The sequence below is a fragment of the Perognathus longimembris genome, chromosome 6 (assembly GCF_023159225.1).
Source record: "Perognathus longimembris pacificus isolate PPM17 chromosome 6, ASM2315922v1, whole genome shotgun sequence".
Lineage (NCBI taxonomy): Eukaryota > Metazoa > Chordata > Mammalia > Rodentia > Heteromyidae > Perognathus > Perognathus longimembris.
This window is the reverse complement of record NC_063166.1, coordinates 73,163,122-73,191,119: the sequence shown is the minus strand read 5'-3', so window position 1 is coordinate 73,191,119 and position 27,998 is coordinate 73,163,122. Positions and strand designations below refer to the sequence as shown.

The following is a 27,998-nucleotide window of genomic DNA, read 5'->3' as shown; positions in this document are numbered from 1 at the left end:
CCTGCCTCGCCTCCCTTGCCCTGCCTTGAGTGCTCAAGTCTGGGGTTTCACTGGGAGGGGTAAGTACGCCTGTCAGAGGACAGAAGGGTTCCCCAGTGTCTCTGGTTATGGCTCTCAAACTTTAGTAGCATTAGGATCCCTGACAATCTTATGTAAAAGATGGACTGCTGAGCTGGAGGCCGGTGGCTCACACCTGCCATCCTAGCTACTCAGGAGGCTGAGATCTGAGGAGCGCGATTCAAAGCCAGCCCCATTAGGAAAAATCTGTGAGACAACAAACAAACTCAGGGATAGTAACCAGGCCCTGAATTCAAGTCCCAGGATTGGTACAGAAAAAAATAAAATAATATCAAATATGGATTTCATGGCCCACCCTCAGGGTCTCATTGGGTAGGTGTGGGTGAGGCCTGAGTACCTGCCTGTTAACTGTCCTAGGCTCAGGTGATGCTGGGCTCTATAGGTCCAGGGCAGTGGCTTTGATGATTATTCTGGATATCCCCTTGGGGAGATATGACTCTGGATGGGGTTAGTAGACTGAGTTCCTACTCCATCCCATGCCCTAGCTAAGTGACCGTGGCCTTTGGGGGTGACCACTCAGGTCAGCTGCCCTGGCAGCTCAGGTTGGGGCACTAAGCTGATGAGGACTTAAGAGAAAAGCAGTGGTGGTTGTGGGTTATGGAAGCCAACCATGATGCCCACTGTTGAGAAGTGACAGGTTGGGAGGAAGAGGCTCTGGTCACAGAAGCCTCTAGAAAGCTTCTGATGCAAACCTTGGAGCCTGTGTGAGCAGGGGAAAGAGCAGATGGAAGGCTCTGCTACTGACTGTGTACATGTATGATTTGGAACAAATCATATCTGTCTCTGTCTCAGTTTCTTCATCAGGCAAATGGGCCAGAAGTGCTAGTCTTGGCTAGTCTTGGCAGGATATATTTGAGATCACAGATCACAGCGATCCTAGCTTGATGCTCGCTGTTAAATGCAGGTTCCTTCTGCACAGCTCATCTCCCTGTTCTCTTTCAGCCTGTCCTTTCCAGACACTGGACCATCAGCCTGCATTATCATATAAAAAAAAAAGAGGCTGGATTTTTTAATTTGTAGAATGTTTCTTTCTTTCTTCTTCCTTTTTTTTTTTAAGAAAACCCTAATTAGGAAGCCCGTTAAATGCCTGCAATTCCAATATAATTCTATTAAATTCTCCCTGTAAAGTTAATGTTACAGACTTTTTAACAGATGTTTTAATTAGGCATTGTTATTAAAGAGAATACTGTAGAAATGAAAACCAGACCCTAAATGAGGGAAGAAAGGCAGTTTTCTTGCGCTGGGTAGATGGTGGCAGCCGCCCAGGGAAGAGCTGCTGGTAGCGGGTCATGAAAAACACACACAAAAGGCAAGAGAATGCTTGGCATGATCCGCAGTGCTCAGCAAGAGGGAAGATGCCCACGCCTATTGCATTGGAGCAGCACAAGCTCCCGCCCAGCCAGCGTGGGAGGGGTAGAGGCTCAGTGGCCTGGATGGACAGGTGTTAGGGTCTGTGCCTGTGGTGAGGGTCCCATTCACGTTCATCTCCACTCACCCTCCAGGCAGTCCATGAGGCAGAGGTTACTGTCACTTCGTTTTTAGAGGAAGGATCAGAAGGAGGCTCAGGGAAATCAGATTGCCTGATTGCATGAACCTCTCCAGGGGCAGAATGTATTGCCTGCTGGCCCATTTGTCCAACAGCAATATCACCTATCAGTGATAGGTACATGGTGTGCATGTTTGAGGCAGGAAGACCTAAGTTTAAGTCTCTTCCTGGCTGAATCCTTAGACTTTTCACATCAGCTCTTCTGAGTCTTGGTTTTCTCATCTGTAAAATGGGGGAAGTAATAGCACCCATTAGTTCGTGGGGATAAAAGAATATTGCATGGAAGGCATTGAACATAGACTGGTAGACAGCAAGTGCCCAGAGGAATGATCATAGGTGTGGTAAGAAAGCGTTGGTTGGTTGTCTTGTTCAGAGGCTGGCTGCTTTCTGCCTCTTGCCCACTGCTGTGCCCTGGGTCCTGCAAAGTAACCTAGTGTTTGATGACAGCCAAACAGGGAGTTGACCAGAGTGTGGCTGACTCAACTGAGCCATCCTGCTACTGGAGATGAGTTACTGGTTGCCATGGCAATTCCAAGTGTACCACCAGGCTCCTTCTGAGATGGTTCTCCCAGCTCCAATGGATCTTCTAAGGAAGGAGAAAGCAGTGAAGTCGGAGAGGTTCAAACCTCCAACAGTGAAGCCACTGATACATAGGCTTGTGGCTCCCTGTCGTCTCCTCGGCATTTTTTTTTTTTTTTTTTTTTGGCCAGTCCTGGGCCTTGGACTCAGGGCCTGAGCACTGTCCCTGGCTTCTTCCCGCTCAAGGCTAGCACTCTGCCACTTGAGCCACAGCGCCGCTTCTGGCCGTTTTCTGTATATGTGGTGCTGGGGAATCGAACCTAGGGCCTTGTGTATCCGAGGCAGGCACTCTTGCCACTAGGCTATATCCCCAGCCCCTCGGCATTTTTTTTTGGTCTCCTTTTCTCCAGCATGGAGCCAAGGCCTTGGGTGAGAGTGAGCTTTCCCAGGAACCATGGAGACCAACAGACTCTGATGCCTTGGGTGACAGGCTTAGATCTGCCTCTTTCAAGGGGCATCATTTTCCTGTCCATTTCCCAAGGCTGGAAGCTGGGGATTATTCAAATGATGTTTATTTCAGTCCTGTGACCCAGATAGATGTACATACTCTGAGCACTTTCAGGAGAGCTTGAAAGGAAGAAATACTCGGAAGGGCAGCCACCTTCCAGGCTCTCATCCCTGGTCCACTGGGAAGGGGACAATGTCTACTGGAGCAAGCAGTGTTCCTCTTCTCTCAGTGCCCTGTCACCACCATTGACACCACCTTCCCAGCCAAGGGGGAATCCCAGGAGATGACTCTTGCTCAGGATGGCCCCGTTGTGCTAGGGGACACACTGACTGGAACATAGAAGGTACTGCATATTGGTTAGACATTGAAGGATGACTTTTTGCCCTGACCCCAGGTGACCCACGCCTTTGGTGTCAAGGACGTAGACTAGTTTACTTTGCCATCCTTCTTTTGTAGGCACAGAATACTTTGAAAAGCAGAGCTTCTCAATTCTAATCTGGTTCGTTGCTAGCTGTGAGAGTCTAAGCAAGTAGCTTAGCCACTCTGAGCCTCAGTAGGAAAAACACACAGTGTAAACAGATAATGTTAGTGACAACCCCAGAAACTGGTCACATAAGTAAAAAATGGGTCTCAGGGTGTCTTCTGTTCTCACCAGTATGACTGGCTTTAAAATCAGGGACTTGTATTGTTTATTTATTTATTTTCTAATCCTAAAAAGGTATCAAAGAAAACAAAACACAATGTGGTTTTGTGGGTTGAGTGGTAGATTGAGATCGTGGGTTCTGACTCTCAAACACTATTCTGAGTTATTAGCCTTCAGGGTGGGCTGGCTGGACCACACTGCTAGCTGGGGCAGTAGACCCAGCTTTGAGCCCTAAGCTACTAGGTTTGACCTGTGCTGAGTGATTTACCAGCCCTAAAATGGGTAAATCACTTTGAGCCTCAGTTCCCTTGTGTGTAAAATAGAGCAGTGAGCTATTTGATGGCTGTACTAGGGGGATGGAGAATGGGTGGGTGTAGGGGAACCATGTTCATAGTGAGTAAGAGGGAGTGTGGGTGATTCTTAGGTTTTTTGGTTGTTACCTCTGTGACTGAAGGCACCAAGGTCAGGTGTGGGCATTGAGGGCTAACTCCAGGTCATTTCTGATAAGTCTTTGTCCTATGGGCATCAGTAATGGCCACAGTGTTGATTCCCTGGGTCCTAGGAACTACCTCTTCCCTTAACCTCTAGCCTCCATGAAGAGGAATGGTGGTGGGGTCTGCATGTGGGGAGTGGGCACATTCCTCATTTCAAGCATTTGCAGGTGGGAGTGATGTTCAGCACAAGGGACTTGGTTGAATAGACCCCATCCATCCATCATGTAAACCGCTACAGCTGTCGCACGTGAGTTAGACCATGTCTTCTAGGCAGATGGAATATTCCACACAGGTTAAGTAGGAAACAGACTATTAGAGAATGAAGTGTATATTATAGTCTCAGTTTCAGGAAAAAAAGGGGATAAAAACAGTCCTTGGGGGGCTAAGCAGAGATTAAGAGAGCTTTCTCCTCTTATTTAACCAACATTGTTAAACTTGCAATAACAACAGTAAGAATGATGGTGACGATAGTAAATGATTAAAAAGATTTGAAAAAATTGTTTTGTTTGTAATTGCTTAAAACCTGGGAAGAGCCCATGTGTCCTTCAGTAGGTGAATGGATAAATAAGTCACGACACAACCAGACAACAGAATATTATGCAGTGCCCAAAACGAGCATTTGAGCGATGAGAGGGCATGGAAGGCTCTTCAGCCTGTATCACTAAGTGAAACTGTTAGATGGGAATTCCATCAGGAGATACAGAGAAGCCATATTTTGACAGGGTTGAGTTGGGAGTTTTTATTAGAAAGCCAATGGCTGCAAGCAGACCCAAGTCACCTCCCCAAAACTCGCCGCCTCCACTGTGCTTAAAACTGTTAGGAAACTGAGTCATGAGGGTAGTAGAGAAAGAGCAGAAAACAAGCTCAACAAACCAGATGAACTCTGATGGAAACTTGAAGAACATCATGGTGACCTGAGGAGAGTCAGGAGACCTGAGACATGCTGCAATGGCAGTAGAGGTCGAGGGGCCTAAATAGGGTCATGGTTAGGGGACAGCGTCGTCACAGGGAGCTTGAGAATTTCACGAGTTCACGGTCTAGGGAACCTATTGTTCAAATCCTCATCCCATCTGCTTCTAGGAGTTTAGGTGCCTATCACCAGGGGAAGGGGTAGGAAAGTAGAATCTTACCTCTAGAGTTTTCAGAAAGTCCCTATCATCCGCCAAGATGCCCAGATGGTGCCACTTAGACCTAGTGTCCATATTTCAGAACAACACAGTCTGAAGAGGTTGTCTATATACTTTATGATTCCATAGGTGACTCTCAGAAAAAGCAGAAACCATAGAGAGAGTAAAAAGACCAATGGTAGCCAGGAGTTAGGTGTGAAGGAAGGATGAATAGGAGTATCACAGAGGGTTTTTAGGGCAATGAAACTACTCTATATGAGACTATAATGGTGGATACAGGTCAAAGAGTATAATAGAATGTCCAACGTCAAGAGCCAGCCCTGGTGCTGGTGTCAACCATAGGCTCTGGGTCAGGTTGTGTTGATGTAGGATTGTTGCTTGTAAGGACAGTACCACTCTAGATTTGGATGTTGACAAGTAGATGGAGGTTGGGCTTCTTAGGAAGGATGGGTGAATATAGGAAAGTTCTAGATACTTTTTGCTCTGCCTATCAAATATCTTAAAAAAAAAAAAACACCTCCCTTAACCCAGGGCTGTGAGAGATGAAGCAGAAGACCTGGGTGCTGTGGGGTGACTCAGGAGCTGAGAACTGAGCCTAAATGGGGAGCCTGGGAGTCAAAGCACAGACAAGGGCAAACACGAGGCAACAGAAAGTTCTTTTAGAGATCCCAAAGAAAGAGCCCTAAACCCCATGGCTAGGCTATTTCCTGCTCCCTGCTTAAGCATATGGGACTGTGGGGATGGTAAGAACAATAATGGTGTTCCTCTATAAGACATCTGGATGTGCTGACATAGTAACCATGCTAGATGACAAGGCAAAGGGGGGATTCAGGTTAATAGATATGTGACCTTCAAATAAGGAGAATCTCCTGGATTATCTGAATGGATTTATTGGAGTCACAGGAGCCCTTAAATAATGGAAGAAAGATCAGTGTCAGAGAGATTGCATGACAGGACTCAACCTGCCATTTCTGGTTTGGAATATGTAAGGGAGTAGGTTTTGGTTTTGAAGAGATGTACCCCCCAAAAAGCTTATTATGTATTTATTGGCAGCTTGGTCCCCAATGAAAGCAGTGGTCTGAGGAAGGGCTTTTAAGAAGTGACTGGGTCATGACTGGGTCCATCTTCATGAATGGATTAATCCATTGATGGACTTAATTTGATAGAATTATTGGAGAGCAATGGAAATGCTGGTAAGTAGGGCCCAGATAGAGTCTTCTCTTGCTTTTCTTGATGATAAGAGCTATAAAGGAAAGTAAACTAGGAAAGGAAATCAGGGAATACTCTGGGGCTAGGAGAAAGAGATGTAGTTTTTTTGTGTTTAATTTTTTAAGAAAGATTTTAAGATATAAATGATGAAGCCATGGGGGATAAAGGGAGGAAGGAGTATGAGAGGACACGATGAAGTGTGAAGTGACATGGTACTAAGCCTCTAAGAAGGCCCCAGGGACCCTGGAATTCACAACCTGCATTTCACCAGTGAATACAGAGGGAAGGAGTAGCCAATAGGATATTGTGGAAGCATCATTCAAGAGATACTGTCTCCTGTATCACTTGTGCTTTGGGAAGCCAGCCGCCATGTTGTAAGGATGCCCAAGAAGTTCAGTGGAGAGATCTACCCGTGGAGCAGCCAAGGCCTTCTGCCAATAGCCATCACTATCTTGTGAGGTATGTATGTGAGTGTGTAACTTCGGGAGATCCCTCGGCCTTCAGATGACTTAGGGTCGCACTGACACCTTGACTACAATTGATGAAAAACCCTGTGAGCAGAACTGTCTAGTGAAGCTACTCCCAGAGTTCCTGTTCTCAAGGACTCTGGAACTTTAAGTTGGATTATCTGTTATGTAGCAATCTGTATCTAATACAGGGGTTGAGGTAGAAGCCTGCCCTGGTTGCTCAAGGATCAACAAGGAGGCAGTGTAACAGGAGTGGAGAATAGGAGGGTGAGAACAGGAAGGCAGAGATTTGAGTCAATTTCCTTCTGAAGGAAAGGCTTCCTTTCTGTGAGTTTTATTATTATTTTTTAAGAATTGGCTCTCCTGAGTTTTTTTTTCCCTCAGGCCCAGACCTTGGGAATGAGTTAGTGATGTTCATTTTCTTTACTCCTCTGGTCTTCTGAGGTGGGTTTAAATATCCTCTTCCCAGAGACTCTGTGGTTGTATTACCCTTCCTGAAGGAGTTTCAATAAGACCACATGCTGAAACTGGGCCAATGCCTTTTTGGGCATGTTTTCTAAGGGGTAGATCTATTTTGGTAGAAAACTAACACAGAGAGGAGGAGGAGGGAAGTAGAGGGAAGAAGGGAAGAGGTGGAATTTTATTATTAAAAAATCCTCATTCAAGCCAGATGTGGTGGCTCATGCCTGTAATCCTAGCTACTCAAGATGCTGAGATCTGTAGATCTCAGTTTGAAACTAGCCCTGGGTAGGAAAGTCTGTAAGACTCTCTTATCTTCAATTAAGTACTAAAAGAGCCAGAAGTGGAGCTGTGTCTCAAGTGGTAGAGCACTAGCCTTGAGCCCAAAAAAGCCCAGAAACAGTGCCCAGGCCCTGAGTTCAAGTCCCAGAACAAGCACACACAAAATATGTTCAGAGAAGAACTTATAGAGGAAGTGAAGTCTGAAGGAAGCTGAAAAGATGGTGGAGGATAGGTGGGCAACATTGGTGGGTAAGGAAACAGAAATCTCAGAGAGGAGGGGTCTGAGATGGCTCTTTGCTTACTGGGAATTCAGCATAGTTGTTGTGGAGATCAGGATGAAGGTGTGGAGGATAAAAGAATGGAGGAGAGAGGGAAGGATCTGGGGGTGTACAGGACCTGGGGTGTAAATGGCCACGTGCAAGCCAGAGCACCCCAACCTCCTCCCTGGGGAGCTTCCTGTTCTTCAGAGTGGTCCTGGCAAGGGGTGGACCTGCTCAGCTCCAGTGAGAACTGTTTGGTTGCCAGGGTCATAAAATCCATTCTAAATTGGAGTTAGGAATGGAAAGGAATTTATTGATTTACATAAGTAAAGAGCCTGGCTCAGTTGTTATCAGGACTTGTTCCCTCTATCTCTTTAGGTCTTGCCTTTTGCCAGATTGGCAATATTGTCTCTTAAGCTCTCTCTCCTCTTGTAGCTGTTAAGATGGTTATCAGCATCTTCCTAAGTAGCATGAACAAAAGTAAACCAGGGAAATGCTCTGGGTCTAGAGAAAAGACCCAGCATACTCAATCTTAATATTTATTGAGATAGATGGTTCTACTTCTATAGGTTATATGTCCTCTCTCCTGGACTAATTTATGCCAGAAACTTTGGCCCAGCTTGGATCCTCTGCCACTGTTGTTGGAATAATACCAGAGAGAGAGAGAGAGAGAGAGAGAGAGAGAGAGAGAGAGAGAGAGAGAGAGAGCCAGCATTACTGCCCATCAGACTAATGCTACCAGTGGATGCATAGGTCATGTAACAGAATGCAAAGGGACAGATTTAGTAGAAGGGTCAGGGCTGTTGTTTCAGCTGGTTACCAGGAGCTCACACCTGTAACCCGGAGCTCTTCAGGAAACTGAGATCTGAGGATCACTGTTCAAAGCCAGCCCAGGCAGGAAAGTCTGTGAGACTCTCATCTCCAATTAACCATCAAAAAGCTGAACATTGAGCTGTGGCTCAAGAGGTAGGGCACCAGCCTTGGGTGTAGAAGCTAAGGGACAGTGCCCAGGCCCTGAATTCAAACCATAGTCCCTAGTACAGGTAAGTGAGCATACAAGCATGCATGCATGCATATGCATGTGTATGCATGAGCACACACACACACACACACACACACACGAACCCAGGTCTCTTCTTTCTCCACTTTGCCTCTGTTTTAGAAAGGTGCAGTATCCTGAGGAACTTTGGGGTTTATATGCATATTGTGTACTAAGAACTCACCATCTGTCTTTTTGGAACACTACCTATTGGTTCCTTAGCAATGCTTTGAGCCAGGTACTGTTATCTGCAATTTGCAAATAAAACAACAAGAAGAAGAAACCTGACTTGCCTGCAGTGTGCTGGGGCTTGAGTGGGCTGTCCTTGAAGCTCTGTTTGGAACTGTATTTAGGTACTTGGTGGTACCAAGCTTTCATTTGCATGTGGCCTGATATCTTAGGGTGCAATGGAATCTGAGGTTCCAGGGGTAACTCTACACCTCTAATAGGGTGAATTTTTAAGCATTGCCCCTTCCGTCTCCCACCTGTTCCATGGTGTCACCTGCAAGTGGCAAAGATGCTCTGTGAGCCCCCTCTTCGGGCTCCCAGAAATCTGCTCTATGGCTCTGGTTCCTGATGCGGAGGGGGCCCACAGCCACGTTCCCCACGTTCCCCTGGTTGGAGGAGCCAGTTGTGCTGACTGGGCGGATGGGGCCCACGCACCGGGACCTGGGGAGATTGAGAGGAGAAAGTGGCTGAGCGCAGCTCGGCGAGGCCCAGTGATTTATGAGGAGCAGCTTCCGTGGGCCATCTGGACCAGGAACTTCAGGAAGCACATCCTGTGTGGAGGCGCAGGCAGCGTGGGAGCCCTGCCAGAGAGGAGGAGGGCTGCCAGGGGGCGGAGGGAGGGAGGGATGAAGAGGCAGGACTGGGGTAGAGGCAACGGGAAAGAACAAAGAGCCCCAGCAGTGATATCAGACAGATCCAGGCGATCCCATATGCAGAACCTTGGGACGTTAGCTCCTCAGGGCCTCTGTGTGAGTGATTTTAAAAGGGAATGGCGGTATGCCCGTTGCACACTGCTGGGAAGCCTAAGTACCCAGCTCAGCGCCCAGAAGGAAGGGAAGCTGGTGCTGGCCGCCATTCTTCCCCATGCCAAGCATTCAGTTAGGTGCTGGGAATGTGAAGATTCCCAATGTTGACAGTCTAGTGGTCCAGACAGGCTATTTTGTAATATGCATGTGTTTGGGTTTGGATTTGTTCTTGAGATAAGGTCTTGCTATATAGGCCAGGCTGGCCTTGAACTCTCGAGTCTCCTCTCTCAGTTTCCTGAGTGTTGGGATTACAGGAGTGTGCCACGGCACCTAGCTCGTGTGAGTTTGTTCTCAAACTCTGGGAATACAGCAACAAGAGTGACTGACTGTGCATGGAGGTAACATCTGGACTGGGCGTTCAAGGAGAAGTAGGTGCAAAGTGGCCAGTGAAGAATGAGTGAGGGAACAGCCTAGGCAAAGCCATGGCATCCAGTCTTGCTTTGTTCATTGATAACTCCATCCCCGATGCTCTACCGAGCTTGGGAACCTGCAGGTCCAACTGCCCATTTGACACACAGGTGGGTGATGTTGAGAGGATGCTTCAAATTCATTATGGTCAGAGCTACTATAGTCCTCTCATCCCTTTCCATTCTTACATGATGTCAGCCTTCTTCCTCCCAAGTCTCCCTGGTCTCGGTGAATGGTCATCACCATCCATGCATCTGTTTTTGATTTCACCCTTTTTCTCCTCACCACTCCTTGTGGGAGCATCTTCCTGGAGTTGTGGGATGTTATCTTCTGACCTCATATCCCCATGAGGTCCTCATGTCCTCATGTCCTTCCTGATCTTCTCTCCCAAGTGCCCCTTGCAGTCATTTGCTTCTATCTCCATCTCCACCACAATTCCGTAGCCTAACCCACTGGGAGGTTCTGCTCAGACAACTACCAATGGGCTTGGAATTCAGTTTTCTGTTTCATATTGGTCTTTGACAGTTGCCAATAAGGTCTTTATAAGAAAAAAAACCATAGCTAAGATGTGGGTATGTAACTTATTATAGTGAAATAAAGAATTGAGACCAATAACTCATTCTCCAAGAAAGGCCTTTAATGGTTCTCCTTTGAATTGGGATTAAGGTCTACACTCCGCTCCCACTTCAGGACTTCATTCCTGAGAGATACTCGCAATTCCTTACTACATGTTCCCTTACCTATTTCTAGCCATGCTGTGTTCTAGACTATTTCCCCCAGACATTTCCAAATCATTTTCCCACCTCAGGATCTTTGCATTGGACTTTATGCGGTACACATAAGGATCTTCACATGACAGATAGTATTCTTTTCATATCAGATTTCACAATGCACACACCTGGGCTCTCCCCTCCAAGTTCTAACATGGAAGGTCTAGAGGTGGGTCTCAGGAGCTTTGTTCCAGAGTTGATACCATTCATTGCTAAGGTTCTGTGGACACATTCTGAGAAACTTTGCTTAAGAGACGTTTGTCATGGAAGTACTAGGGTTGCCAGAGAGAGTAAAGTCTGATTGGAGTGTCAGGCAAGGTTCTGGGATAAACAGTGGCTGAGTCAAGGCCTGAAGGATGTGGAGGAGACAGTCAGGAAAAGAAGACTGTGTGTCTTGGTGTCATCTCATGACTCTGAGCTTCCTTGGTGAGGCAAGTTACTCTCCCCGGGTCCCACATCCCACTCGGCCCAGGCCTGGTGGCACTACCTCTCATTGACAACGTTATATACAAGAGTCGGAGAGTCTTCAGACATCCAATTCCACAGGAAGTCTTAGAAAGCTTTTTCTCTCTAAATGATCTTTTTTAGTGTCTGTCACCCAGAGTTGTAGAGATTTTATATCATCTATGAAATCCTATTAAGATTTTATTTCCTTATTTTCCTTTTACGATGACTGGGATTTCCTTCCTAAGAGAAGGCCCCAGGAAGTAGGCATACCTTGGTGGGAGCCTGGCCCTGGGGAGACCTGTCAGTGAGGCAGTACAAGTATTCAAAGCTGGCAGAGTGTCCTTCAAGGTCACTGTGGCACATTTGTTATACAGTGTGTTCCCTGGAGCATGCTGTGACTCAGCCATGATTCTGACTTACTAGTCAGGATCTGATGGAAAGCCTAACATTCTTGAAGGGCTGGACATTGAGGATGCTGAACATTTGAGTGACTTCAAGTGAGCTGTCTGCTTTGAACCTAATTTGTACGTGCACATTGTAACATGTTATGCATGTATTCTGGTAAGGACAGATTTGATAGGTGCTTTGTGAACAGGAACTTCATATTCACTTCTAGCGAAACACATCCAGCAATGGGGAACACAACCCCTTTAAACAACTGACTGTTGAGACTTGGTTGATGGGGATAGTGTTGGCCTGTTAGAACTCTCTTCTAACTTCAGGTCATCTAACAAAAGAGTCTTAAAACTTGACAGCTGTGTCAAAGTCATTGACTGAATACTGACCAGAAAGAAAATAGTCCATGACAGAGGTTTGTGGCCTCCCCTGAGAACTTTCTTATAGGCCATGGGGTCTCTCCTCTGGCTGCTTATACAGATTGTGAGGGATGATAACATAATACAATGTTCAGGCCTTGTTCTGGATTTATTAGATAAAAGTTTCCAAAGGTGGGGGAATGCACCTGTGAGTTTATTGAAGCTCTGAGTTGATTCTAGTTATGCAACCAGGGTAAGACACTCCTTTTAGGTACATTCAGCTAGTTATAGACTCACCTCACAGCACCCACAACCTGTTTATATATACCCACCTGCCCACAAGGACATCTCAAAAGCATTTATTAAATGGACTCTTACTTCATTCCAGATATGAGATATCAAAGTCAAGCTTACCTAGGTCGTTCCAGATTGAAGTTAAACTCAGGTAATAAAATAACCCATGTTTAAGTAATGCTGGCCCCATTTAAGTGCTTCTGAAAAATCCTCTCAGCTTTGTTGGGGAATCCCTTATATGTTTAGGGAGTAGTTTTGCTCTCCAAATAATGGAGTTTGTAGGTTCTTTATAGCTCCTTCTTTTATGTTGGTACCTACTGTTCCATAAATTGTGATAGAGCATCTTGAAACTTCCACCTGTTAGTGTTCCTTGCCAGAACGCAAATACCTATGTCCAATGGGCAATACCCCACTCACTGGCCCCATTCTTTCACATTGGTTAAAGTTGCATTGACTCTAATAGAAACGTGAAGAGGAGTCGGACCTTCCTCTCTTGGGGTCATGCTTGTTTGTTCACTAGTGCTCATCAACTCTTTTCTTTTGTTGTTGTAGTTGTTGCTTGTGGAGATTGAACTTTGGGCCTGGGCATTGTCCCTAAGCTCTTGTGCTCAAGGCTAGCATTCTATCTACCACGTTGAACTACAGCACCACTTCCGGTTTTCTGGTGGTTGATTGGAGATAAAGAGTCTCATGGACTTTCCTGCCTGAGCTAGCTTTGAACTGTGATCCTCAGATCTCACCCTGCTGAGTAGCTAGGATTACAGGCATGAGCCACTGGCACCCAGCTCTCATCAAGGATTTTTTTTTAAAATAAATTCTGCCTCAACAGCTTCTTCCTAGAGAGAGTCTAGGGGACCTTAGCATGAGTTCCTGGCTCAGGCCCAGAAAGTGAACAGCCCATTGTGACCTAGGTTATATTTGTTTGTGCTTCTTTCCTTCCAATCCCAAGAGCATTGTCTGATCTCAATTTGCACTGACTTGTATAAAATCAACTTTCTGGCTTGTGTATCCCCTAAATTTTCTTTCAGAGCCAGTTGACTCCACACTATGTCTTAGAAGACCGAAGTATAACTCAGCCCTAAATGTGGACTGAACTTTGGTCCTAGTGGAGATTGAAAATTTCAAGTTTGATTCATTCTCTTGGTCTGTCAACTTAATTCTACCATGTGAGGAAACAATATGACTCGCTGCTGTTTGTTGGCTGCTTAGTCTAGACTAGTATGATACTAAGTGCTTCCTGTGTTCTATCTTGTTTAATGCTTACAGAAATCTTGTATAGTGGGCATTATTACACTCCACAAAACCAAAGATCAGAGAGGTGAAATAAGATTTTGCATCATCATGTAGCCCACAGGTAGGGAATATGGAATTTGAATCCTGGTCTGTGTCACTCAGCTACCCCCAACTCATGGTCTGGTTGGGTGATTCCTGTACAATCCAATGGATTCCTAGTGTTCTTTTCCAACAGGCTTATGGATCATCCAGAAAAATAAGATCTTTAGACCCAGCAGAAGTCCAAGATTATGGTTCTGTGTTTCCTGTTGGGAAACTGGATCGCATTTTCAAACTTACCTTTTTAAATTTAAAAACTCATCTTCTAAGTTTTTAAATTCTTACAATTTTAAAAATTCTTTATATGTCACAAGAGTCCATTTAGGCCAAAGACTCAGAGATGAATGTCAAGACTTTAGTCAGTAGCACCCTTTGAAGCAGAAACCCATCTCTCCCTTCACCAGAGATCAAGAGAAACTAACTTGTCTAAGGTCATGTGACTCTACAGTGAGTAGAGTCTAGGATACAGAGTCTTTGTCTTCTAGCCTTGTGGATTTATCAAGTGACCTTGCATGCATCACCTGTCTCTGAAGAATAAAATACATGGATGTCCACAATGTGGTCCTAGGGTTAAGCTAAATTTTTAGAGAAGCAGAACTCTGACCAATGGGAACCTAAAGTGGAGCTCTACTTTTAACAGCTCAGAGCCAAGGTGATCTGGTAAAGCTCATTCTATTCCCTGTCTCCTTTCCCCACCGATCCTTAGGCAGTTATGGAAATGCAAGGTACCAACTGATGTCAGTTAGAAAACTACAGGCTTAAGTTTAGGGGTAGGTGGAATGCATGGTGGTTGGGAACATCCAGAAAACTTGGACATCATCCTGGTTGGTCTTTCCCTGCGATCAAATTACTTCTGTTTAGATCGTACCAAAAATGTTGCCATTTTTCTCTGTTACAGAACAAAGAGAAGTGTGATTTTCAGTTCATAATCTCTGAAGCTGATTTTACACGATTTTGATAGTTATATCCCATTTCTCACAGTTATAATTTTTTTTAATATAACTGGATGGCATAGTATTCTGTTGGGATACTGTGTTGGGAGCTGTGCCTTTCTGATCCTTTCTCCTTTCTTTCTGGGTTTGCCCTCACCTACCACTAGGTTTTGACATAGCATCTTATAAAATTTCTCTGCACCCACCCTGGTTCATTTGGGAAAGGGAAGACTGGCCTTGGTGGCTCTGAATCTCTCTTTAGTACATATTCTCTGGAATGAGCAAAGAGTCGGTGATTCTGTTTGAGCAGAGAAACTGCAGACAGATGTACTGTTCTCACATCTGGCTACTTGCAGCTGCAGTTGGCCACGTACTCTTTTTTTTTTTCCCTTTTCTTTTTTGCACCTGTGGGGGAAGGGATCACTTCCTTCATTGTGCTGGTGACTTTGTCAGCATGAAGGAAGACATTTAGGTCATGTTCTCTGTCAGAGATAAGCAGGCTGGCTTCTGGAATAGGGAAAGAAATCAGCTTCCCACGTTGGGCTTGGTTCATGAGATAAAGTATGACCCTCCCCCTTCTCACCCCAATTCCTCTGATTTTTCCAGTGACTCCAATTGCACCTATGCTGGGGGATTCAGAAACCCATTCCCCAGATGGCACTGAGCCAGAAAATTAGCAGTGATCAATGAAAGGGGAAGGATGATGAAATAAAAGTGGAGTCTCAATTATGCTCTAAATGAGCAAGGCAATGTTAAGCCTTCCATAGAGGAGGGGCTGGGGACCTGGAGGAAGGAAAAAGCGATTACTTGGGAGAATTCAGCACCCTAGTCTGAACTTAGCCATTGATTTCCTATTCCAGCTCTATAGATGGACCATAAAGCCTTGTAGCGTGCATATCGCCTCCTGCTTTATTTCTCTATGATCTGCATAAAGGAAATGTGAGTCCTTCTACCTTGCTTCTCTGTTCATCTGCATCAGATCCTGGGTGCGTCTAAAGGAGCAAGTACCTGTGGCTATGAAGGGCAGGATTCAAACTTACCATCTCCTGGGAGTCCAATTTATGCCTTTAGGCACAGGATGATTCTGTGCAAACCATATTGTCTTACAAGTTGCTCTTGTAAAATTATGAAAGTAACTTGCTGTGTTTGTAGGAAAAGGAGGACTGAAATGTTTCAAGATTTCAGTGATTTTTTTTTAAAGAAAAGCAAAGTCTTTTTTTTTTCTTAAATAGCTAAAAGGCAAAGTAATTAATGTTGGATGTTGGGGATTTTCCCTAAAAAATGCAATCATCGGGACAGCCTGTGTCAGTCATTTAGAATGGAAACCAAATGTTTTCTTCCTTATATATCCATAACATAAGACTTATCTTCCATCTGGCAAAGCCTCTTTCAGTAGAAATACTCAGAGTGGAATTGCATTAATAAGTAGACATCAAGCGAAATTTACCATTTATGCACTTTTCATGGTTTCTGGAAACTGAGTTACACATCAGCTTTATATCAATAAACATCTCTACCTGCGGGTTTTAGGACAGATTAACTGAGAAGAGCCATTAGAGGATGAAAGAGGAGAGCATGCTGGGAGAAAAATGAAATCAAACAGTCACCCGTGCAAACACTTCCTTCCTGGATACTCTTTGGATTTTTAATTTCTAGTCGTTTTTTTTTTTCCTTTTAAATATAAAATACAAGATGTTGGTGCTGTTTAGAGATAGCCCACATCTCTATGGCGATGAGACAATTCTCCAAAGAGCAGCTCTCAGTGGGGTGTTTATTTAATTCATATTGGTTTTGGACCACAGCCTATAATGAGAAAAGATATGGAAAGAGGCAGGAGATGGCAGTTGGAAGTCTGTACCTTTTTGAACATGAAAGTACAAAAGGGTCATGCATGTATTTAGATTTTAGTGAAAATTCAATAACTTTAGCTGCAGACACTTCGCTCCGGAACACTAATAAAAATGGGAAAGCCAATAAAGGGCCCCAATTTGAGCTCTGCAGAGATGAAGGCTGGCATGAGGCCAGACCCCCGCTTCCCCTGATGTTGGAGAATGCCCTGGTATGCGTTTGCTAGTTTGGGCTAGTTGAGAACTAGGCCCAGTAGAAGGCATCTTCGAATAGCATGGGAGCTTGTGGTCCTGCAGATGACAAGCAGGCCCTACTGAAGTGAGACTCATTGGAAGGGACGTCTGAGATGCTTGAATTTCCTGCTAGCCCAGATAGATAGACAGGTCATAGTTAAAATAAGGAAGTCCTTCCTAATGTCAGACCGTCCTCCACATGTTTTTTGGTTGCTGGGCATGGGCAGGGCTGTGAGGATCTCCACGAAGAATTCATGTGTGAGTCAAGAAAAACTGCAAGCCTCTAAGGAAGCAGCCACAGCTAGCAAGGCAGTGTGGGATGAAGGAAAGAGCTTAGCCTCTGCAAGATCAGTGTCTCACCTGAACTATCTAGCTTCATTCTTATCACTTTCAAGTCCCATCACGATATTCCCACTTTTGGCTTCTCCCTTGCATATATATGCAAGACCTAAGACTTGAACCCAGACCAGTTTTAGTCTGGCTGAGCTATAAGGGATACATGGTCTTCGACTCCAGGAGAGAATCAGGGACCTAAAAAGCGAAACCTGGAATGAGGCTCAGCTGAATAACTTGGCGTTGTTGTTGAACTCGATCATGTTTGTGGAGAGCCATGTATGCATGCTCTTGAAATCACCCCTCGGGCCTCTCTGCTGCGGGCGTATGCCATCCACTTCCATTAGAATTGATCCTTGAAGGATGAACTTGCTACGTTTGCAGAAGGCTGCCTGAGAGCGATTCTGTAGGAGAAACCTTTTCTTTGGGCTAGAGATGCCCAATCTAGATTGGCTCTGCTTAAGTTCTGAATGCAGCGTGTCATCGGGGTGAAGGAAGAAGGCATAATACCTGATACATTACATCCCGCGTCACTACTTGTCACAGCTTCAAGAGAAGGTGCATGATTCTCATTTTACAAATGCAGAGAGTAAATGTGATTTGATCCCAGAGCAGACTACCTTTAAGTGCATATGGTATAATTTGAGTTGGGTCCCTTCCAGAGTATTGTGGAGGATGTTCTTGATATTTTTGCTGAAGTCATTTTTGTAAGCTGAGATGGGGTCACACTGCCTGACCCCAGAAGGAGTCACTACCCTCCTCTCTTCCTCCCCAGCCCACTCAGGCAACCTCCAGGCTCCGCTCAAGGCCCTTTCTGTTTCCTTCTCTGTGGAGTCCCGAGTTCTCACCCCACAGAGCTGACCTGCCAATGATAAATACCATTTAATTACCGAACAAGCTTTTCTGCCATTTCTTTCAGCACGGCTTCTATTGCTGAAGATTAAACTTCATTCCAATACCACTGAATTACCTTTTTAAACCTATTATTTCAATGTGATTAACTTCACTTCTTTTCATTTAGCTGTAAGCAAAATCTTGTTTACAAGGCAAAAATAGTCTTTGCCTTAATATCGGCAATAATAATACAAACGAACATTGCGAGAAAATAATTTATGTGAAAAACAGGAAAAAATGGCAGTGATACATGAGGCCCCTCTTCAATTAATAAAAAGGAGGAAATATTTAAAAACAATTTATCAAAGAAATAAAAACAGTTCATACATCATGCATTTGCAAGGAATGTAGGACCATTCATTCCACAAATAGCCTTGTGACCCACTGGGATTCTAATTTGTGTGTGTGTGTGTGTGTGTGTGTGTGTGTGTGTGTGTGTGTGTGTGTGTGTGATGGAATCAAGTTGTGGTAAAAATCTAGCATTGGGTGAAGGGAAGTGTCACAGAACAGGCAAAGATACTGACAGAGGAAATGGCTTGGGTTTGCAAGACACCTGCTGGGCTCTTCCTGTACACGGCCAAAATGCATTTGAGATTTTTTTTTTTAGAGAAAGTTATTATCTTTGCAAGCAAGCAGGGGTGGATAATCCAAAACCAAGCATAGTTTTTGAGACATACCTTCACTGTTTCATAGCATTTCTTTTTCTTTTCAAGATTCAATTCCAAACCCTAAAGAACAGAATCTGACTGAACATTGCAAAAGGAAGAAATGCTTAGTGGTTTAAAAAAAAATTGTTTTTATTTCAAGCAAAACCCTGGCAGACTGTTTCCCCGTAAGTTGTCAAGGCCGGGTGGCCGTTGGGAAGTGGTGGCATCTGTCGCTGAAGTTATGCAAATCCCCTCCTGTTGGGGCCTGGAATTTGGAGAGGGGGACTGCGTGTTGACAAAACAGACACCGTCTGCTGCCACCCGCATTTCTCCCTCATTTATTTTTTTTTTAAACTGGTTTCTTTTATGGCCTTCCACAAGATGCACTTTCCAGGGGGTTTCTTTACAGGGCGATGCAGAGAAATTAGCATTTACATCATCTTTAACAGTTTATAGAGAGTTCCTCCACCCACACATAAAACAATGTGCTTTCACAAGGAAAAAAAAAACAGTATCAGAGTGAAGATTTCTACATATGGTGTCCTGTGTTTGTTGATGTATAAACGCCTTAAAATGGTATAAAAAAGGAAAACTGGAGAATTGGCAGAAAGCTTTCTTTCCTAACTCATGGTGCCCAGGCCACTGAGATGCCTTAAGAGAAAGGAGCTAACCAGAGACATACACCCAGGGCTGGGGGCAGCACGGAGCTCCTATCCTGGTCCATTGTTTTCTCCTAGTATTTATTCTGTCTCCTTGTTGCTCACCCCATTCTTTGCACTTCTCCTGCCTTCTCTCCTTTCCTTTACCTGTTTGATTCACTGTATTTACATAGCACCTGAAGTGGTTCTTATCTCCTATTAACCTTGGACACCGGCGCAAGAACAGAGAGTCAGACACTGGAAGCTTCTCCCATCTAAATTGTGTTTTTGGCATCTAGAACATACCCCTACATGTACTACCATGCATGCTGACCCCCGCGCCCAGCATTTCCCCTTTTGTATGCATAACATTAAAGTCACTTGACGCCCCCTTGAACTCTCGGGGGCTCAAGGCCCACGCTGGCCAGGAGAAGGGGCAGTGGGATCTTACCCAGAGTCCTACCTTGCCCTCTCCAGGCTGACAGATCCCCTCCCCCACTTTAGCCCTCAGTCTTGTTTGAGTTATTATATACTGCTTGTAAGGAGCTTTACATATCCTTCTCCAATCATCAGAGCAAAGCAGGTTTGGTTGCTTCCTGCTCCATTTGGAGATTTGATTGACAGCCACTCAAGGCCCTGGGGGGACTGCTGGGGTCTTTGCCCCACTTCCATGTCAGAGTAAGGCTTTGTCAGAGAGGTGAGGGTAGCACATCAGCTGAGCAGAGGAGCAATCTGACTCTGAAAAGAGTGCTCCTGAGTATCACCTCTAGGGATGCCCTATACCGCCCTCCAGCAGGGCTAGGAATTACAAAGCCAGAGACTGCTTCTTTCAGGGTGGGGCACAGCAGCTCAGAGAGGCTGGGGGAAGTGCCAGAAACCATCAGGGCAGGTTGACAGATGTGTTTCCAGCATCTGCCTTGCTGCTGGTGCTTGGCAGATGGGGTACGGGAACCAGGCAGCTGAAAATCTGGATTCATTTCAAACTGCTCTATTTCCTAGGCTCCACGCAGAGCATTTCCGGAGGGCAGCCATAATGCCAGCATCTCTAGGGTTCCTCCAGCTACAAAATGTTTTTTTACCAGAACCACCCCCCTTCATAAAAACAAAAAAGTCCAGATTTGTTGTTAGGGAATTGTGGAGCCAAGTGAACATTCTCTGGTTTATAAAAAAAAACAAAACAAAACAACAAAACCCCTCCTCTCTGCACCTGCCCTTGTAGCTTTCACCTTTAGACATCTGATAACTGGAGGATTGTCAGGTTGAAGGCTGACTTCATTTTCTAGAGCCATGAGGTCTAAAGTGCTAGTCCTTGACTGCTATAGATGGTAAGTGTACAATATTTACTGCATTTTTTGAGGATTTTTGAAATGATACTAGTACAGACTGAGATAGACAATAAGTTTAAAAAACAAAACCAAAAAAGCTGGATGCTGGTGTCTAGCAAGGTGCCTGTGGCTCACACCTGTACTTCTAGCTACCCAGGGGGACAACATCTAAGGATTGTAGTTTGAAGCCATCCCAGGCCAGACAAATCTGAGAGACTCTTATCTCCAGTTAACCAGCAAAAAGCTAGAAGTAGAGGTGTGGCTCAAGTAGTAAAGCACTAGACTTGAGGGAGAAAACTAAGAGAGAATGTCATAGCCCTGAGTTGAGTTCAAGCTCCAGTACCAACACATGCATACACACACGTGTGCGCGTATACGCACCCCCCCCCCACACACATTCTCACTGGTTTCAAAAGAGAATGCGAAATACCTCAATTATAGTTTCCACTGATTACATGTTGAAATGATATTTTGGATATCTTGGGTTACCTTCAACATGCTATCAAAATAGTTTTCCTTGTTTCCTTTTCCTTTTTAAATGTATGTCTATTAGCAAACTGAAAATGATATGGAGGGCTCACACTCCATTCCTTTGGGGTGGTGCTATGCTAGAGGGAAAACATCATCTTCAAGTGACTTTGTGCTTCTGTCCCCAGGCCCCTAAGCCCTTATTGCAAAACACCACCAGATCCTGGAGACAGGAGCCCTTCCTGCCTCTCCTGACTGAGGGGGAACGAAGCAGGGACTTCAGTGACCCTCAGCTATTTCTCAAGTGTGGGGGCTGCAGCAGGTGCTTGGGCTGTTTTGAGCACTTAGTGCCTGTGCCTATGCACAGTCCTTGTAGTAGATCTCTAGGATCATGGCTGCTCCCTCTGGACCCATGGACCCATGGCAGCATCCACGGTCTTCTCTTGCTGCTTGTGCCTGGTTGACCTGTTGCTTATTTTCTATCTTCTCTACCTTGTTTTATATCTACCTACAGTTTGCAGACAGGCATCTACAAACTGTGGCAGCCTTGGGAAGCAGGTTTATGTGTGTGTATGTCTTTCTAGTTCCGTATGACAAGGGATGCTTTTCCAGCTGTTAGGCAATGGAAGATATCCCTAGGTTTGGTGGGATGATGGTGGGGGGGGGCGGGGCTGGGAGTCTTTCTGCTCTGCATTGCGGCCCAAGGCCAGTCTGAAGATGGATCTGCCCTTTTACTCACAGGTGCATTCTCTTTGTGTGTTTCTCTCTGAGTGTTTCCCATTGTCTACGGCAAGATGAGTCTTTGATGAGAAGGTGCTAAGCCTGGATGAGAATGCGTTCAAGTCTGCATTCCTCCCTTGGTGAGTCGCTGTTTACTGAGCACCTACTGTATGATTGCTCAGCATTGTCAGAGGAGAATAGAGTCACCAGGGTTTTGTTACACATCACAACAGATACTTGGTAAAAAGGATGCTCCCGTCTTTGGATGATGGAGGAAGGCTCTCTAGAGGAATGTGATGTTGGAGCTGAGAAATGATTGGATTTTAAAAGCATTGTCTCTCTTTCCAGTCAGCTCCTCTTAACACACTGGAGTAAAACTCCCTAGAAGTGGGTCTCAGGAGGAGGTGAGACAGAGAAAACCTTTACCAGTGTGGCCGGAGGCAAAGTTGCCTGAAAGAATTGGAGTAGGATGAAAGAAGAAGGGATCTAGAAACCAGCCCAGCCCTGGCATTGAGTCTTAACAGTAAGACAAGATTGCAGCTGGGTGAAGGAACATGGGCTAGAATTCATGGTGGCCAGAGGCAGGAGGTTCAAGGCTAAGAAGATTGAGGTTTGTGCCTCCTTCCTGAATGACTCTCCTGCTGCTGAACAACAATTTCCCAGATCTGGGCCCAGTCTTGCATTGAATAGTTGCTGTTTTGATAGCCCCCCCTGTTTAATTAGATTTCAAAAAAGAAAAAAAAATCCAGTGACAGGGTATGCGTGATGGGGTGCCAACCGCTGGAAAGAGCCCTGAACCTGGAGACCTGTTTCCAACCCTTTTGTTGGTCCCCTGACCCACTATGTGACCTTGGGAAGTGCCCTCCCCTCTCTGGAATGTAGCCTCCTCATCTGTAAAATAAGGGGCTGGACAGGGTGACCTCCAGGCCTACGTGCACATCTCGGGTTCCAGGACTCCGGGAGTCAATGACGTGCTTGGCTGAGCTGTTCGCAGCTATAGCCAAGAGGTCAGGGTTCAAGCCTGTTATGGAGCTGTCGCTCAACACTGCCACAGCTGATATTAATTTCTTCTCTCCTCCATGAAGCATCGAGGGCTTTATGAATGACTCCAAGAATTGCCTCCAGCCTCAGGAATGAAGCTAGCTCTGAAAGCAAATGGAGCGAAATCCCCAGAGCACCCGTTACCCCAGGCTTTGGGTGACTTGACCCAAATCTTTTCTCTTCTGAGCAAGCTGTGGCTGGTGAGAACAGTGAGCTGGCAAACAAAACTTTCATTCTGAGCATCCTCAGAGCCAGTCTCGGCTTCACTGAATCCTGAGCAGAGAAAGTCCTAGCTTTACCCAGAGGTGCAATTGGGCGAGGATGGGCATTGCTCTGTGGTGAGTTAACCCAGTCAAGCAGTTTGGAATAACCACTATAAGCCTCAGTTTATCTATACAATGGGGAAGTTAAAGTTGTTTACTCTCGGGCTAGGGATATGGCCTAGTGGCAAGAGTGCTTGCCTCGTATACATGAGGCCCTGGGTTCGATTCCCTAGCACCACATATACAGAAAACGGCCAGAAGGGGTGCTGTGGCTCAAGTGGCAGAGTGCTAGCCTTGAGCAAAAAAGAAGCCAGGGACAGTGCTCAGGCCCTGAGTCCAAGCCCCAGGACTGGCAAAAAAAAAAAAAAAAAAAAAAAGTTGTTTACTCTCACCAGGTTATAGGTAGGTTAAAATGTGACATTATATCATACGAACTGTGGACTGGTGGCTCACACCTCTAATCCTAGCTACTTGGGAGGATGAGATCTGAGGACACTGGTATGGAGCCAACCCACAGAGGAAAGACTGCAAGTCTCTTATTTCCAGTTATCCAGCAAAAAAAAAAGTGGGAAGTGAAGGTGTGGTTCAAGTGGTAGAGTGCCACTCTTGAGCAAAAAAGTTAAGTGACAGTGCCCAGGCTCTGAGTTCAAGCTTTAGTAGCAGAGTGAGTGCACACACACACACTATGTGTGTGTGTGTGTGTGTATATCATATACAAGTACCTACTAAATTTTAAAGCTATATGCAGACTATCATAAAAGAAAAACCATAATAAAAATTCATATCCTTTCCCAATGTGAAAAATATGTTAGAGTTTTAAAATGTTGTGTTTATCAATGTCCTCTTTATTTGCTCAGTACTTTAGCTTACAAAACAGCTCCCTGTGTTCATTGTGTCATTTTGCTCTCATTAGGAGCAATCAGGTAGATGTGATTATGCCTAGTTTTACCTGGACGATAGCTCACAGACAGGAAATTGGATGCCTGAAGTCATACCCAGCTGGAGAATGTAAACCTCATCTGATCGCCTCTGACTGGAAGTTCTCCACTGTTTTGTGCTGTTTGAACTGGAGACATAGCTCTAGCATCCTCTTCCCATGTAGTTCTTAGAGGAGGTGATATTTCTTTTCTGATACATGTTGGTGACCCAGACCTATGGCACTTTTTCAAGAAGGGCTTTTGAAAGTGGACGGGTATCCCCATTATTTTTACATGGCCAGAGCAGTTGGCTCAGAATAGCTCTGTGGGATATCCTCTGGCTAGGCAGGTAGAAGCCCCAGTTGCAGGCTCTGAACCCAACTAAGATGGATGCTCTCCTGTCCTTCTATGTCTCCAGGTCTTCATGGGTGGCAGATGGGCAGGAAACAGAGTGGGCAGCCTGCAGAGTTGGGGCGCTCTAGATAAGGTGATCAGTCACTGGCAGAGCTTTCTGTAAGAGGAAGGTCCTCTCCCAGGCCCCCATGCCATTGCACACATTTTCTGAGTGCTTTTTCTATCACACCCTGAATCCAGGGCTACACACCAATTCCTATTCAAACTTTGTCCCTGTCCCCAGAGAAGCTCAATAGTTAAGCCCAGAAAAGCCATCTGGATGGCTACCAGAGAGCCCCAAAGTGTCCCAGTCTTTCCCAGCTAAGCATGACAATATCTTTTCAGAAGGTGGGGGGAAAAAGAGAACATAAAACAAATACATAAATAAACCCTTAGAAACAACACCTTATCAGAATAATAAAATTAAATTATAAGAGGGTTGTCAAGTGACACAATCTGGGAGGGTGACAAGATGTAATCCCAGTAAAAACATCGGATCTGTCTGTTTATAGATCTAATAAATTATGTTAGAATTGTGCTCTTATAAATCCAGGCTGTCGAGGAAACCCAACAACTAATTCATCAGTTGCTCACCGAGAGGACTCCTTCTCCGTTCCAATTGCTCACCATGTAGATAACAAGGAGCCTTCTAGGCCGGCTGGTTAAATGTCATTTGTTTCAGAGCTGTAACACGGCACGGATCATTGCTCACACATAGACACCCAATTATATTAACCTGTGCAGCAATACAGTGTAATGACATGACATTAACGGAGCCACTTCAGAGGGACAGCAACTTCCCTCCTCATAGAAGGCCAGCCCAGGCTTTCCCCCAACCAGCTCCCTTGTCATTTAAATGCAAAACACAAGCTCCTGAACCGAAGGAGCAGAGTGGCTTTCTCTCTGACAACCTCTGAAATCTAAACACAGTCTATGCTTTATTCTCTGTCACCTTCCAGCAGTGAGATTTTATTTTATTTTTTATTCAGCAAGTCAACTTTCCGAAAGGCCAGGATCCCCCCACCTCTTTCTGAAAGTCATAACTTCTTATCTTCTAAGGCAGTTCTGGGGATTGCTCTCCCAAATAAGGAACAGTGTGGGGTGACTGCCTCAGGGGATGAGAGGCACACAGAGGTAAATGACAGGCATGGAGTTCTGTGTCATTTGGGGTGTCTAGTTTCTTGAATTGTGTCAAGGACGTAAGAAGAAGTTGAACAGCCCTGACTTGATTGCAAAGCACTGTGTCTCTCAACTCTGCACCCTTGGGGCTGGGGGATTTTTTTTTAAACCATGGAGGATCTGTCTTGTGCTTTTCATGCCATGTAACACACGCCTGCTCAGTGCCCACTAGACGCCAGCAGCATTCCCCTACCAGCTGTGAGAACCGAATGTATCTCTAGATACTACCAAATGCCCATGCGGTGCCAGTGACAAATTAAGCCCAGTTGAGAATCGTGGATGTAGGCAAAACTTTCATCCTACAGACTTTGGAGTATAAATGTGCAGACTATCTGATCAGTGCTGGGTTCTAGGCCCTTGAAATGACCAGATTTTTTGTAACAGAGGAGGGCCTTTTCTCCATTCTCGGTCCCTTGTTTCTTTAAGCAAGGTGGGTTTGCCTCTCAGGTTCCTGGGGTTGAAGCCCAGCTCCCTAAGCTTGGGCTCCATGGCCCTGATGAGATTCTTCATCTGAACAATGGGGAGATGGCTGCTCCTGTGAGAACTAACGGTCATACAAGTACTGAACTCTGGCTCACAGAAAGCCTTTTGTGTGTGGTGATGCTTTTTTTTTTTCCATGAACAATATCTCATGAAGGATCCTGAGAGTTCTTGAGATAACTCAGAACTCAAGATCTGAGCTTTGCTGGGGGTCAGAACCAGGCACGCGAACAGTAATTTCATGTTTCAACCATTGAATTCGCCTGTGTGTTCTAGGTGCTCTTGAACTGAGCTCCATTCCAGCAAAGGAAATCAAGGATGTGGCTCAAGAGGATAGACTCTGCATGCCTAGATGTTCATGGCTTACCAGTGTTAATCAATCGAGCATCAATCCATCAATCAGTCAACCAGGTACATCTTGCTATATGCCTGATACTCTGGTAAGTGACTCTCAAGTATGACATCACTTATCCACTTTATAGTGGGTAAGTTCTATAACTCGATGGGAACTGGGTGGTGGTAGCTCTCACTTGTAAGTCTTAATTACTCAGAAAGCTGACATCTGAAGATAGTAGTTCAAAGCCAGCTGAGGTAGGAAAGTCCATGGTCCATGAGACTCTTATCGCCACACACACACACACACACACACACACACACACACACACACCCCCCAAAAGCCATAGCTTAAGTGGTAGAGTACTAGCCTTGAGTGAAAAAAATTAAGGGATAGTGCCCAGGTCCTGAGCTCAAGCCCCAGTACCAGGATTAAAAAAAAAAAAAAAAAACACCCAAAGGTTCACTTATTTTGATCTTTCTTTTGCCTTTAAAACTTGATTGCGAATTTTGGAGTCATAACTTTTTCATCTCAAAAACCCCATAGACTATCTCTTGGCTTTCAGAATTGTAGTGAAGTCTGAAAGCAGTTTGATCTTCTGTGTATAAAGTTCATGCATTTGTTATTCCACACATTCAACAAATGCTGGACAAGCACCTTCTGTGTGCAAATGCACAACTAGATACAGTAATGAATGGAACAGAGAGAAAGCCCTGCCTTCACGGACCTGATGTGCTGGGGGTAGTAGATGACAAACAAAATGAACAAATAAATAATAGCATTTCTGGTGGTGACTCATGCTAGGAAGGTGAACAGAACTGAGAAAGGATAGGGAGCTAGACATGTGACAATTTTAAAAGGGCCATTAGGAAGCCTTTGGTGAGGTGTTTTATTGAACACCTCTACAGCAGTACTATAATCTGAGCAGAGAAGTGAGTCCCTTATCTCAGTTAAAGAGGGAAGTTGGGGGAATCAGAAGAATGTAGTGTGCACTCAGCTATAGTCACCCATGTTGATGTGCTAATACAATACAAAACATTCAAGTTTACAGAATTAACAGTGTGAGAATAGAGGGGAAAGCAATGAACCACAGTATTTGCAGAGGAATTTGATGTAGATCTTGAAGATAAAATGTTAATAGACATTACTATGTGTTGAATAACTTTAGTTTTCCCTAGCTGACATGGAAGCTTGATCCTTAGAGACTTAGACACCATTTTTCTGGTTCCTTCCCACTTCAATATGTGAGAGTAGGGAAATGCTCTCTGACCCATTTCCCCATCTCTTCTAGAGCTCCACCACTTGAGCACAGCACCACTTCCAGATTTTTCTGACTCAAGTTTATTGGAGATAAAAGCCTCACAGAATTGTTTGCCTGGCCTGGCTTTGAACCACGATCCTCAGATCTCAGTTTCCTGAGCATTACAGGTGGGAGCTATTGATGCCTGGCTCTCTTCCTGCCTCTCTTGACTTCCTTACCCTAGATCTGTGTGGTTTGGGCACAGGCCCCATGAAAATCCACTTACCCCAAGTATGTATGGGCTGAGTAACTCTATGAAAGACTCCGGATGCGTTCCATGGAAGAGCCATGTAGCTTACTGTCCTGCCCCGTCCAGCTCCTCACTTTTAATTTTAATTTTTTCTCCACAAGCCTATGCTGCCCATAGAGGAGGTGAGCCTGG

The 27,998-nt window shown here is 45.1% G+C and overlaps 1 long non-coding RNA gene across 1 annotated transcript; it reads right to left on the bottom strand.

Annotated features, from left to right (window-relative positions):
* Positions 1-374: 374 nt before the first annotated feature.
* Positions 375-9,922, bottom strand: LOC125353577. Its single transcript, XR_007211342.1, has 4 exons — positions 9,134-9,922; positions 8,816-8,879; positions 536-2,210; positions 375-499 (listed from the first exon to the last, which is right to left on the bottom strand). It is a non-coding gene; the product is annotated as an uncharacterized LOC125353577 (long non-coding RNA).
* Between the last annotated feature and the right edge of the window lie 18,076 nt (positions 9,923-27,998).